Source organism: Tupaia chinensis, unplaced genomic scaffold (assembly GCF_000334495.1).
Source record: "Tupaia chinensis unplaced genomic scaffold, TupChi_1.0 Scaffold138644_1, whole genome shotgun sequence".
Taxonomy (NCBI): Eukaryota; Metazoa; Chordata; class Mammalia; order Scandentia; family Tupaiidae; genus Tupaia; species Tupaia belangeri.
The window spans coordinates 179,189-189,587 of NW_006198536.1; the positions used below are offsets into that span (position 1 = coordinate 179,189).

Below are 10,399 nucleotides of genomic sequence, written 5' to 3' on the forward strand. Positions count from 1 at the left end.
GGTGGTGTGGTGGTTAGGGCACTGGACTCCCACATGGCAAATCACAGTTCAAGTCCCGGACCAGGCAGCTTGTGGCTCATGCTGGGTACATGTGCATGTGTGCCCAGAGTCCAGAGAGGAGAATGGAGGAGAGGGGATTGTGGTGTGGCCACTGCCCCGGGGGGTGATTTCTCACTTTCTCTCTTTCTATCTTTCTGGTGGGCACATGCACCCTATGGCCAGAATCTCTCTCTAAAAAAAATAAAAGAACTGGGCTCCGAGATCAAACAAATATGGTGACCTTGGGCAAATGACGTCAGCATTCGGACCCTCAGTACCCTCTTCTGTTCGAGGGCAATGACAGTGATGACGTTCTGTGGATGCTGTGAGGGTGAACTGAAGTGATGTGTGTCAAGTGCTTGGTACAGTGACTGGCACTGTCAGCCACCCAGACGGTGAGAACGAGCTGGAGGGGACAGACGCTGCCGATATAACATCTTTTTAAAACATATTATTTCCTTTATTTTACTTATCATTATTTTTTAAAATTTAAATTATTTTATTTAACTTTATTTATTATTATTATTAGTTTTGATTTGATCAGAGAAAGAGAGACAGAGAAAGTGAGAAAGCAAGCTGCCAGGTTCAAGACTAGAACCGCTGTCAGCCATGTGGGAGTCCAGCATCTTTAACCACCATGCCACCTGCTGGCACTATCATTATTATTTTAAATTTAACCTGAGCGAGCAAATGAGTGAGAGAGAGAGAAAGCTGCCAGGTGGGACTTGAACCGTGGTCAGCCATGTGGGAGTCCAGGGCCTTTAACCACCACGCCACCTGCCAGCCCTGATATAGCATCTCCTAAACACCTCACGAACTGGGACCGCCTGGGCAAGACTGAGGGTGAGTTAGCAGGTTGGGGGATCGGGAAGGGAGGCAGCAGCTGGAGACCTGGCACAATGGTCCTTGAAGCTTTTACCCTTCGTCTCCCCACCCAGGCCCGCCAGCATGGCTCCTATTCGAATCCCCTTCACTGTGCTCTCTCCGCTGCCCTGCCTTTCCTGTGACAGTGTTCCCAGATGGCTGTATCCCCTTGTGCTCCCAGCCAGCTATGCCCTGAGTCTCCACTGGGGCTGTGACCAGGCTGTCCCACCCTGCCAGCTCTGGCTGCTTGGGGAACGTGGCCTCTGCTGGGTGGCTGTGGGGGACCCCACCGAAAGATCCCAGGGAGGACATTAGGAGGTGGAAGTGATCCTGTAGACAGGAGTCCAAAAGCTACGGGGGTGGGGGGTGGGTTGGGGGGAGGGCAGTTTAATTCAAGGCAGTGAGCTGCAGAGAGGGCAGAGAAGCTTTTGAGGGTGAAGAGAGAGTGCAAGAAAGGGAAGCCCTTGCAGTTCTCTCCATAGTCCTGCTACTGAAATGAGACACAGCTATTATTAATATGTACACACACCATAATTCAGAAGTTCCCAAACATTCAGCAGTCTAAGATGTTGTGGAGTTGGTATTGTTCATTCACTTATTCATTCATTCAACAATTATTTTTTCTTTTTACATTTTTGCTGTAGGGTGTGTGTGCTCACTGGAGACAGAGAGAGAAAATGAGAAAGCATTCCCCCCAGGGCGATGACCATGCTCAATCCCTTCTCCAAGGATTTTTTTGGGGTGTACACTGACTTTTTTTTTTTAAGTATTATTTATTTGGAACCAGCAGTTAGCGTAATGGCTATGTCACTGGACTCCCATGTAGTCAACCGTGGTTCGAGTCCTGGACCCGGTGGCTTAAACTCACACCTGGCACGTGTGCGTGCGTGCCCAAGATCCCGAGAGGAGAATGGAGGAGAAGGGATTGTGGCATGGCCATCCCCCTGGGGGGTGATTTCTCACTTTCTGTCTCTCTGTCTCTCTTTGTTTTTCTGGTGAGCACACGTGCCCTATAGCAAAAACCTCTCCAAAAGAAAAAAAAGTATTATTTATTCAACTTTATTATTAATATTCTTCAATTTGACCAGAGAGAGACAGAGAGAGTGAGAAAGCAAACCACCAAGTTCTGGACTCGAACTATGGACTACTATGTGAGAGTCCAGAGCCTTAACCACCATGCCACCTGCTGGCCCCACCCTATTATTATTATTATATTATTATTATTATTATTATTTTGAGAGGTTTTTGCGTGCGCTCGCCAGACAAACAGAGAGAGACATAGAGACAGAAAGCGAGAAATCAGCCCCCCGGAGGGGATTGTCACGCCACAATCCCTTCTCCTCCACTCTCCTCTTGGGATCTTGGGCACGCACGCACACATGCCCGGCGTGAGTTTTAAGCCACTGGGTCCGGGACGTGAACCACAGTTGACTACGTGGAAATCCAGTGACATAGCCATTACGCTAACTGCTGGTTTCCCACCCTATTATTTTTTAAACGCTGATCTTACCAGAGCCTATGCTAGCCACTAGATTACAATGATGAGCAAGCAAACACAGACACAGACCCAGCCCTCATGGAGCTTAGCATCTAGTAAGGGAGAGAGGATATCAAATCGGCAGGTTCACAAATGAAGAAATGACTTTAAATGTGGTTTGTTCATTCCATTGTTCAGCTATCTCAACAATATCTGGGAAAATAAAACTGAAGAGACCATCTCTAGGTGGTTGGCCAGGTAAAATCTCTTTGTAGACAAGTTGGTTAAGGTATGATCTAGAGAGGCCAGCTGGTGGCATGGTGGTTAAGGGTGCTGGACTCCCACATGGCCGACCGTAGTTCGAGTGCCAGACCTGATGGCTTGCTTTCTCACTTTCTCTCTCTCTCTTACTCTCTCTCTCTCTCGCACACTCTGTCTGGTCAAATTAAAATAAATAAATAAATAAAGTTAAATAAAAAGTATTCTTAAAAAAAGATAAGCTCTAGGACTAGCTGGTGGTATGGTGGTTAAGGCAGCTGAATCTCACATGGCTGAAAGGGCAGTTCAAGTTCCAGACCCTGCAGCTTGAGAAACACACCAAGCACATGTATGTGCATGCCCAAAATCCCAAGAGAAAAATGGAGAAGGGGCTGTTCATGGTTATCCTCCTGGGATGTGCTTTCTTACTCATCTCCCCCCACCCCATTCCAGTGAGCACCTTATAACAAATTAAAATAAATGGCTACCCAAAAATGATAAGATCTGAAAGCCCACAGAATTGCCCAGAGACAGATTGGAGAGAGAAAGCAGAAGAAACAGAGGCTGGGAGGACTATCTGCCCGCCCCCCTGGCATGTTTTTTAAGCTCAACCGCGGAGCTGGCCATGTGGGATCCAGCCACCTTAACCTCCATGCCAATTATTATTTTTTAAAAAAGAATTATTAATTTAATTTAATTTATTATTATTATAATTATATTTTTAAAATGTGACCAGAGCTCTCCCTGTTTCCTTCTGAAAGGAGGGCCGGGAATTATTACTCCCACTCACAAGTAGGAGAAGCGGCTTGTCCAAAGGTCTAAGGTGAGTTGAAGACAGAGCTGGGAATGGTCACAGGTTTCTTGTCTTCTCGCCGAAGGCATCTTCCTTTTCCACGAGGGAGTAGAGAAGATGAGGCTCAACTCAGCCTGGAGATGGGCTGCCCGGAGCTAGCATAGAGGCTTCTTTCTCTTTTTTTTTTTAAAAGAATTGTTTTATTTCATTTATTATCATCATTATTATTTGTTTAATTTGACCAAAGAGAGAAAGGGAAAGTAGAAAAGCAAGCCTGCAGGTCTGGGAGGTCTCGAACTGCAGTAGACCATGTGGGAGTCCAACGCCCTAACCTCCACATCACTTGCTGGCCCCAGCATGGAGGCCTTAAGAAGGGTGGGGGATTCCCGTTCTCTAATCGCTGTTCTCCTTGAATCCTGGCCATTCACGTTCATGCCCAGTGCTTCAGACTGGCCAGACTTGGGATTTGAACTGCAGTCACCGTATGGGATCTGGCTTTTCAAGAGCAGCACATTACTACTGTGCCATGGAGCCAGTCCCACCACGTTTTATTTTTCCAATTAAGCTATTTATTTACATATTTATTTATTCATTCATTCATTCAAGTTCTTGCCATAGGACATGGGAGGGGAAAGTGGGAAATTACCCCTCAGGGAGATGGCAATGTTGTAATCACTTCTCCATTTCTCCTCTCAGGATTTTGGGCATGCACGCACATGTGTGCATGGGTCCGGGACTTAACTACAATCAACCATGTGGGAGTCCAGTACCTTAACTACCATGTACCTGCTGCACCCCCCACCTCAATTAATCTAATTTTAAAAAATGAAGTTAATAATACTTACAAGGTTGACTCAAAGATGAAGTAAATTAGTGCACGTAAAGTGCGTAGCACGATGTCTCTAGCACAGGTATTTATTGAGTATGCTGTAGATTCAGTTGGTCCCAACTCTTTCCTTCCTCCACCACACCCACAGCCTTGCCATGGCCTTGGGATTGCTTTGGCCAAAGGTGGGAGGGCTTGCCTGGTCGGGCATGATCTTCCATTTCTGCCTTTTGCAGAACATACTTAGGCAGCTGCTAGTTCAACAAAGATAAGAGATAGGGAGCAGGCGTAAGTTGAACTCACAGGCTAGACTCAAGCCCAGCAGGGCCTAGTTCAGATCAACCAAAACCCAGTCAACCTACAAGAAACAAATACGGTTGTATGATCCGACCTTGGTGTGGTTTGTTATGCAGCTTTATTTTGGCAAAAGCTGACTAATACAGAGGACCTACCACAGGCCAGGCCCTATGTAAAGTACTGGAGAGACAGGGGTAAGCAAAACCAGAGTGGTGAGCTTCTACTCTGATGGTGAGAGGGCCATGGGAGCATTTAATGGCAGGGAAGGAGAGGGTGGATCTAGGCAGGGGGCTCAAAGAGGCTTCCCTGAGAAACTTACTCTTTTTTAAAAAAAATTATTTATTTAATTTTATTTATCGTTATTATTATTTTTATATTTGCTACAGGGCATGTGTGCTCACCAGAGAGTGGGAAAGCAAGAAAGCAAGCTGCCAGGTCCAGAATTCAAACCACAGTCAACCAGATGGGAGACCAGCACCTTCACCACCATGCCACCGAGACCTGAAGGATGAGCAGGAGTTAATTAGGTAAACTTTCAGACAGAGGAATAGAATGTGCAAAGGTCCTGAGGCTGGAAGGGAACAGGGTTCCTGCAGGGGACTGACAGTGCCTGGGTGAGAGGGACAAGAGTGAGATGAAGAGAGGAAAGTGAACGGAGGTGGTAGCGTGCAGAGCAGGCAAAGTTGTTTTTTGTTTGTTTGTTTGTTTGTTTTTTAATGGCCATTGGCTACTATAGCAGGGTGACAGGTCTCTGGAATGAGGTTGACATGTGCTGGAAATTATGACAGTTGAGGTGACCGCAGTGCCCATCCTGTATCTCTGCCACAGCTGTGATCTGTTTCCATGATCAGCCCCAAAAGCTCTGGGGCCCCTTTCCCAGGTTACCGGGGTCCTGGGAAACTTAGAGTCCTCATCCACAACATGTGGGCGTCCCAAACTCCTGTCCACTTTCGCCTACCTTGGGTCTCTCCAGGCTGGCCTGTGGTGTGGCTCTGGGCTCCAGAGCTGTGACCCCTCCCAGAAGGGTGAGAGGGCCAGGAGGCACAAAGGCCCTGGCATCTGCAAACCTCACATCAGAGCAAATCGATGCGAGATTAAAATTCATGATGGTTCCGGGGCACAACTGCAAACAATTTGTTCAGTAAACTTTGCTCTAATTGGCATTCGTAGAATTTCCTGTTAATCAGGCCCCTTGGGCTCTGTGGGGCTGGGATGCTCTGTCTCTCTGTGACAGGACAGGGAGCACGTGGGGTGGGTGTGAGAGGAAGGGGGAGGGCGGACGTTCAGGTGTGGGCCTCTGTGAGTTTGTTCCTGGGCTCTGTGTGAGGACACGGGTGCGGGCTGGGGTTCCAAGGCGACTTTGTCCAGGGTACTCTGTGCCGCTCTGTATGGATCTCTGTGTTGGAGGCGGGCAGATTTCCCGGGTCAGTCTGGGCCAGCTGATTGTGCGTCTGATCAGGTGTGTGCATGCCTATCAGCTGAAGAGCGTGTCCAGGTGACAAGGGTGGGCAGGTGTCAGAGGCTGTGCTGGTGCCTGCTGGGGCTACCCAGGGTGGCCCGTGGGTCTGTAAAGTGTGTGTGGAGTTTGAGTCTCCTTGCAGAGGTTGCTGGGCCTACTGTCCTTATAAGCTTCCTCTCTGGCTCCAAGGGATGCACAATGGTGACAATGGAGTTGGGTCCAGATAGTCTCCAGCCTACGCCTCCCTGGTTTATCTGTAATCATAGATAATGCTTTGCTGTCATCAAAGCAGGGCATCAACATTCCCCCCACCCTATGCCCACCACCCCTTTTCACTAGAGCCCTGTTATCCATCACCTACCTTTGCCCCAAACCCAAACGTTTGAGGGTCCTGCTGAACAATATAAATGACCTTAAACAGGATGAGAACTCACGTGACAAAACCAAAGTATGAATGCTGAATTAAATACCTACATAGCCATCTACCACCTGCAAAGCTGCTCGGCTCCTCTGGCTTTAAGCAGATCACAGAACGTGGGCTCCGGTGCGTTTTCTCATGTTGGCTGATAAACAAAGCGTAGCCTCCAGGAGTAAGGCGACCAAGCAGGTCTAAAGCCAGCCCTGGTGTCCCCAGCCTCTCCCCAACACCCCCCACCTCACCCCAGCCCCAAATCTTTTGTTCACTATCACAAGGAGGAGTCCTGTGTCCTTGTGCAGTGATGGGGTTCACCTTGTCACACTGTCAGACCCTGCCACACAGAGACGGGAAAGGTGTACCTCTGTGTGTGTGTGTGTGTGTGTGTGTCCATGTCTTTGGGCCCCTGACGACTGGGCTGCCTGTGTCCTGGAGTGGTCTTATACTCCAACACAGGATGTCGCAGCACTCGTGTGATCGTGTAGAAGGGCCTGTGTCTGACGCCCAGATGGTCGCGATGCTCTGCCTGTGTGTGTGTTCAAGGGGTGAAACGGGGGTGGGTGTGTGCATGTCCAAATCACTTGTCTGTTGTCAGGGCTCTGGGGGTTCTGGCCGAGGGGATGTGCCCGGCCCCCAGCCCCAGCATCCTCACAGTCATTATCTCTGCAGGATCAGCTCTCGCCCCAGGCCGCCCTCACTGTTTCCAGCAGCTGCTGCTTCCCCCAAATTAACCCCTCTGCTCCAGCTTCTCATTTTCCTGGTGGGGGGCCATGGGCTGGTTGGGGAGGGGTCTCCGAGGACAGTGCCCCCAGCAGGCAAGCTGGTCTTCCACAGCGTCCGCCCCTTGTTCACAGGGGTGCCTCTTCTTTCTCAGTCCTGTGGCTCTGGACTACAGGGGTTGTGTGCCGTACATGCCATTGTGAGTGCGCGTGCGTGAGGCCACGAGTGTGAACGGCTCAGGGGCACTGCGGTGGGCCCAGGCTGCAGGGAGGGGCGTGCCACTCTCTTCCTCCCAGCACAGGGGTCCTGAGCCTCTCGGGCAGCAGGGAAGAGCCAGAGAGCTTGAATTGAAAGCAGCAGGGACATGGCAATGCCAGCTAGGGAGGTTGTGGCCGGCCCTGGGCTTATCTAGGGGCGCCGGGAGATTCAGCCTATGTAGGAGGCATGCTCACCCCTTCTCTGCCCACAAGGCCAAATCCAGGTGAGGGGCACCTAGGATCTCAGCAGAAGTTGCTGAGGCGAGGAGAGGGGAGACTATGGAGAGAAGTGAGAAGGAAGGGCCTAGACCTGACCTACCGTCTGCCGCTTCTCTGAGGCTGGGCAGGAAGGAAGGGCTCCACAGAGCCAAGGCGAGACTCAGGGAAGGTGCAGACAAGGAGCCCAGGGCTGGCGAGGTGGCCGGGCTGCCATTGCCCAGCTGGGCACTCTGAGCTCTTTCAGCTGCACAGAAGGGCCCCGCGTGTGCCGTGACACACGTCTGCAGACTGCCAGGTGGGAACAGGATTTAGCCGTCAGCACCTTGGCTCCGACTCTGAGGCAATGTTCTACCCTGTGCTGTTGGGATCCAGCTCTGTGCGAGACCGAGACCAGCCTTGGCCAGGCAGGCAGCTGCGGGGGAGGGGAGGGACCAGCTTGAGGTGGGGGACACTCAGGGCTCTGTTCACCCAGAGGCAGCATTTCCCACCTAGGGGCTAGCGAAAGCTTCTCAGAGGAGGTGCCACCTTGGCCGGTGGCAATAACAATGCAAACTGTCGTGTGCAATAACAGGAACAAATGGCATTGGTACTGAGCGCGGGCCGTGTGTGCTATCTCATTTAACCTTTACAACATTTTTTTTTTCTTTTTTTGAGAGGTTTTTCTATAGGGCGCATGCGCTCACCAGAAAGACAGAGAGAAACAGGGAGAGAGAAAGTGAGAAATCACCCCCCAGGGGGATGGCCACACCATAATCCCTTCTCCTCCATTCTCTTCTCGGGATCTTGGGCACGCACGCACACACGCCTGGCATGAGTTTAAGCCACCGGGTCAGAACTTGAACCATGATCGACTACATGGGAGTCCAGTGACATAGCCGTTACGTTAATTACTGGTCCCTAACCTTTATAACCTTTTACAGATGAGGAAACCGAGGCTTAGAAAGGTGCCCTGGTGAGGCTAGCCAGGTGGCTTGGTGGTTAAGTGGCTGGATTCTAGGTAGCCAACTGCATGATTCAAGTCCCAGACCTGGTGGTTTGAGAAACACGCTGAGCCGTGTGTGTATGCATACGAAAATCCCAAGAGAATGGAGACGTGATTGCCTTGTGCCCCCATCCCCCACCCCAGGGGATGCTTTGTCACTTTCTCTCTCTCCCCCTGTCTCTGCTCAGCACGCACACCCTGTACCAAACTGCAAACAACAACAGAAAAAAACACAAAGAAGGACGAAGTGTTGGATAGCTGCAGTGATGCAAGGGCAATGCAATTCTCCAAGATGCTGAAGCCACGTGCGAAGGTCCTGGGCTCACGTCCTGTGCTCTCCCCGTTCGCGCTGGGCGCATATGTGGCTGGCTTAGTCTGGCTTGGATGATGGTGTGAACGTGGCGTGCCTGTCTCTCTCAGGGAAGAAAGTGATGTATTTTATTCAACAACACATAACTAATAAGTGATGGAACCAAGATTTCAGATCCCCCGAAACCAGACTACTGACCACATCGAGAGCAGCCTCCTGTGGTCCCGTGCCACCTTTGCTGACTTCGCAGGCGCAGTGGTGGCACAGCCTCTGGGCAACCCCTCTGGCTGTCGGAGGTTAGCCTGGCAGTGAGGACCAGGCCCCTGTGGGCGAGATGCAGAGAAGACTGGCAGGGGCAGCGGGGCCCTCAGCCTCAGTGTTTGCAGAGACTGACATGTACCTGGCCCTGTTTTCATTTGCCTTTTGGTTGAGGAGGGAAAAGGCCTACGTTTTTATGACACCGTCTTGTGATTCTATTTTCTGTTTAAATTCTGGGTGAGGGAAAAATAAGAGACATCAGAGAAACCTTCAGAATCTCATTTGGAGAGTCTGAGCTGCAGATAAATGAGCCTCCTGCAGAAATGCTACATCAAAGTGAATTTTCTCAGCTGTATTTTCTTTCTTTTAATAGGGCCATTTACTACATTAATATTCCAGGAAGTCATTTTAATTTTGTGTTTATCATCCATTGGGAAAGTTAAACAGGATCAATATGTAACCAGTGGTGAATTTGGGGATCTTGGGGGAGAAGGGGAGCGTTTGGAGGCTTTGGTGATTCAACATCTGGGAGTCCTTCAGAGGGGAGGGGAGGAGGCTGGGGATGGGAAGGAGGAGTGGGAGAGCATGGGGGAGGGGAGAGGCACACAGGGGAGCTGTAGGGTGGTAATTGTCTGAACACGGATTGGAGGAACAATTATTGAGCATCTACTAGTGCAAGGCGTTGCTCATGCCTTATACTTCTCAATCCTCACAACAACTCATGAAGTAGGTCTTCTTATTTCCGGCTTGATGTATGGGGAAACTGAGGCTCAGACAATCTGTCACAGGCCTAAGTTCCTTTCCTTTTTTTTTTTTTTCCTGTAGGGCATATGTACTTACCAGAGAGAGATAGAGCAAAAGGAAAAGTGAGAAGACCCCTTCCCCAAGGGGATAGCCATACTGCAATCCCTTCTCCTCCACACTCCTCTCAGAATTTTTGAGCGCGTATGCACATGCACCTGCCGTGGTTTTCAAGCTGCCGGGTCTGAGACTAGAACTGCAGAGTCAGATATGTGGGATCCAGGTGTGCCACCCCACCACCTGCTGGCCCTCAACATCTTTTTTTTTTAAGACTTATTTATTTAATTTTATTTATTATTATTAGTTTTAAAATTTGACCAGAAAGAGAAAGTGAGAAGGCAAGATGGACTTGAACTAGGGTCAGACATGTGGGAGTCTAGCACCTTAACCACCACACCACCTGCCAGCCCCGGTCTTTTGCTTG

General features: G+C 50.0%; 1 long non-coding RNA gene across 1 annotated transcript in view; it reads left to right on the forward strand.

The window, feature by feature from the left end:
• The first annotated feature begins 4,989 nt into the window (after positions 1–4,989).
• The window catches only part of LOC102469818 (uncharacterized), a 29,172-nt gene continuing 23,762 nt past the window's right edge, over positions 4,990–10,399 (forward strand). Inside the window, exon 1 of the long non-coding RNA XR_336439.1 lies at positions 4,990–5,081. This is a non-coding gene — a long non-coding RNA (uncharacterized LOC102469818). The remainder of the gene's footprint in view (positions 5,082–10,399) is intronic.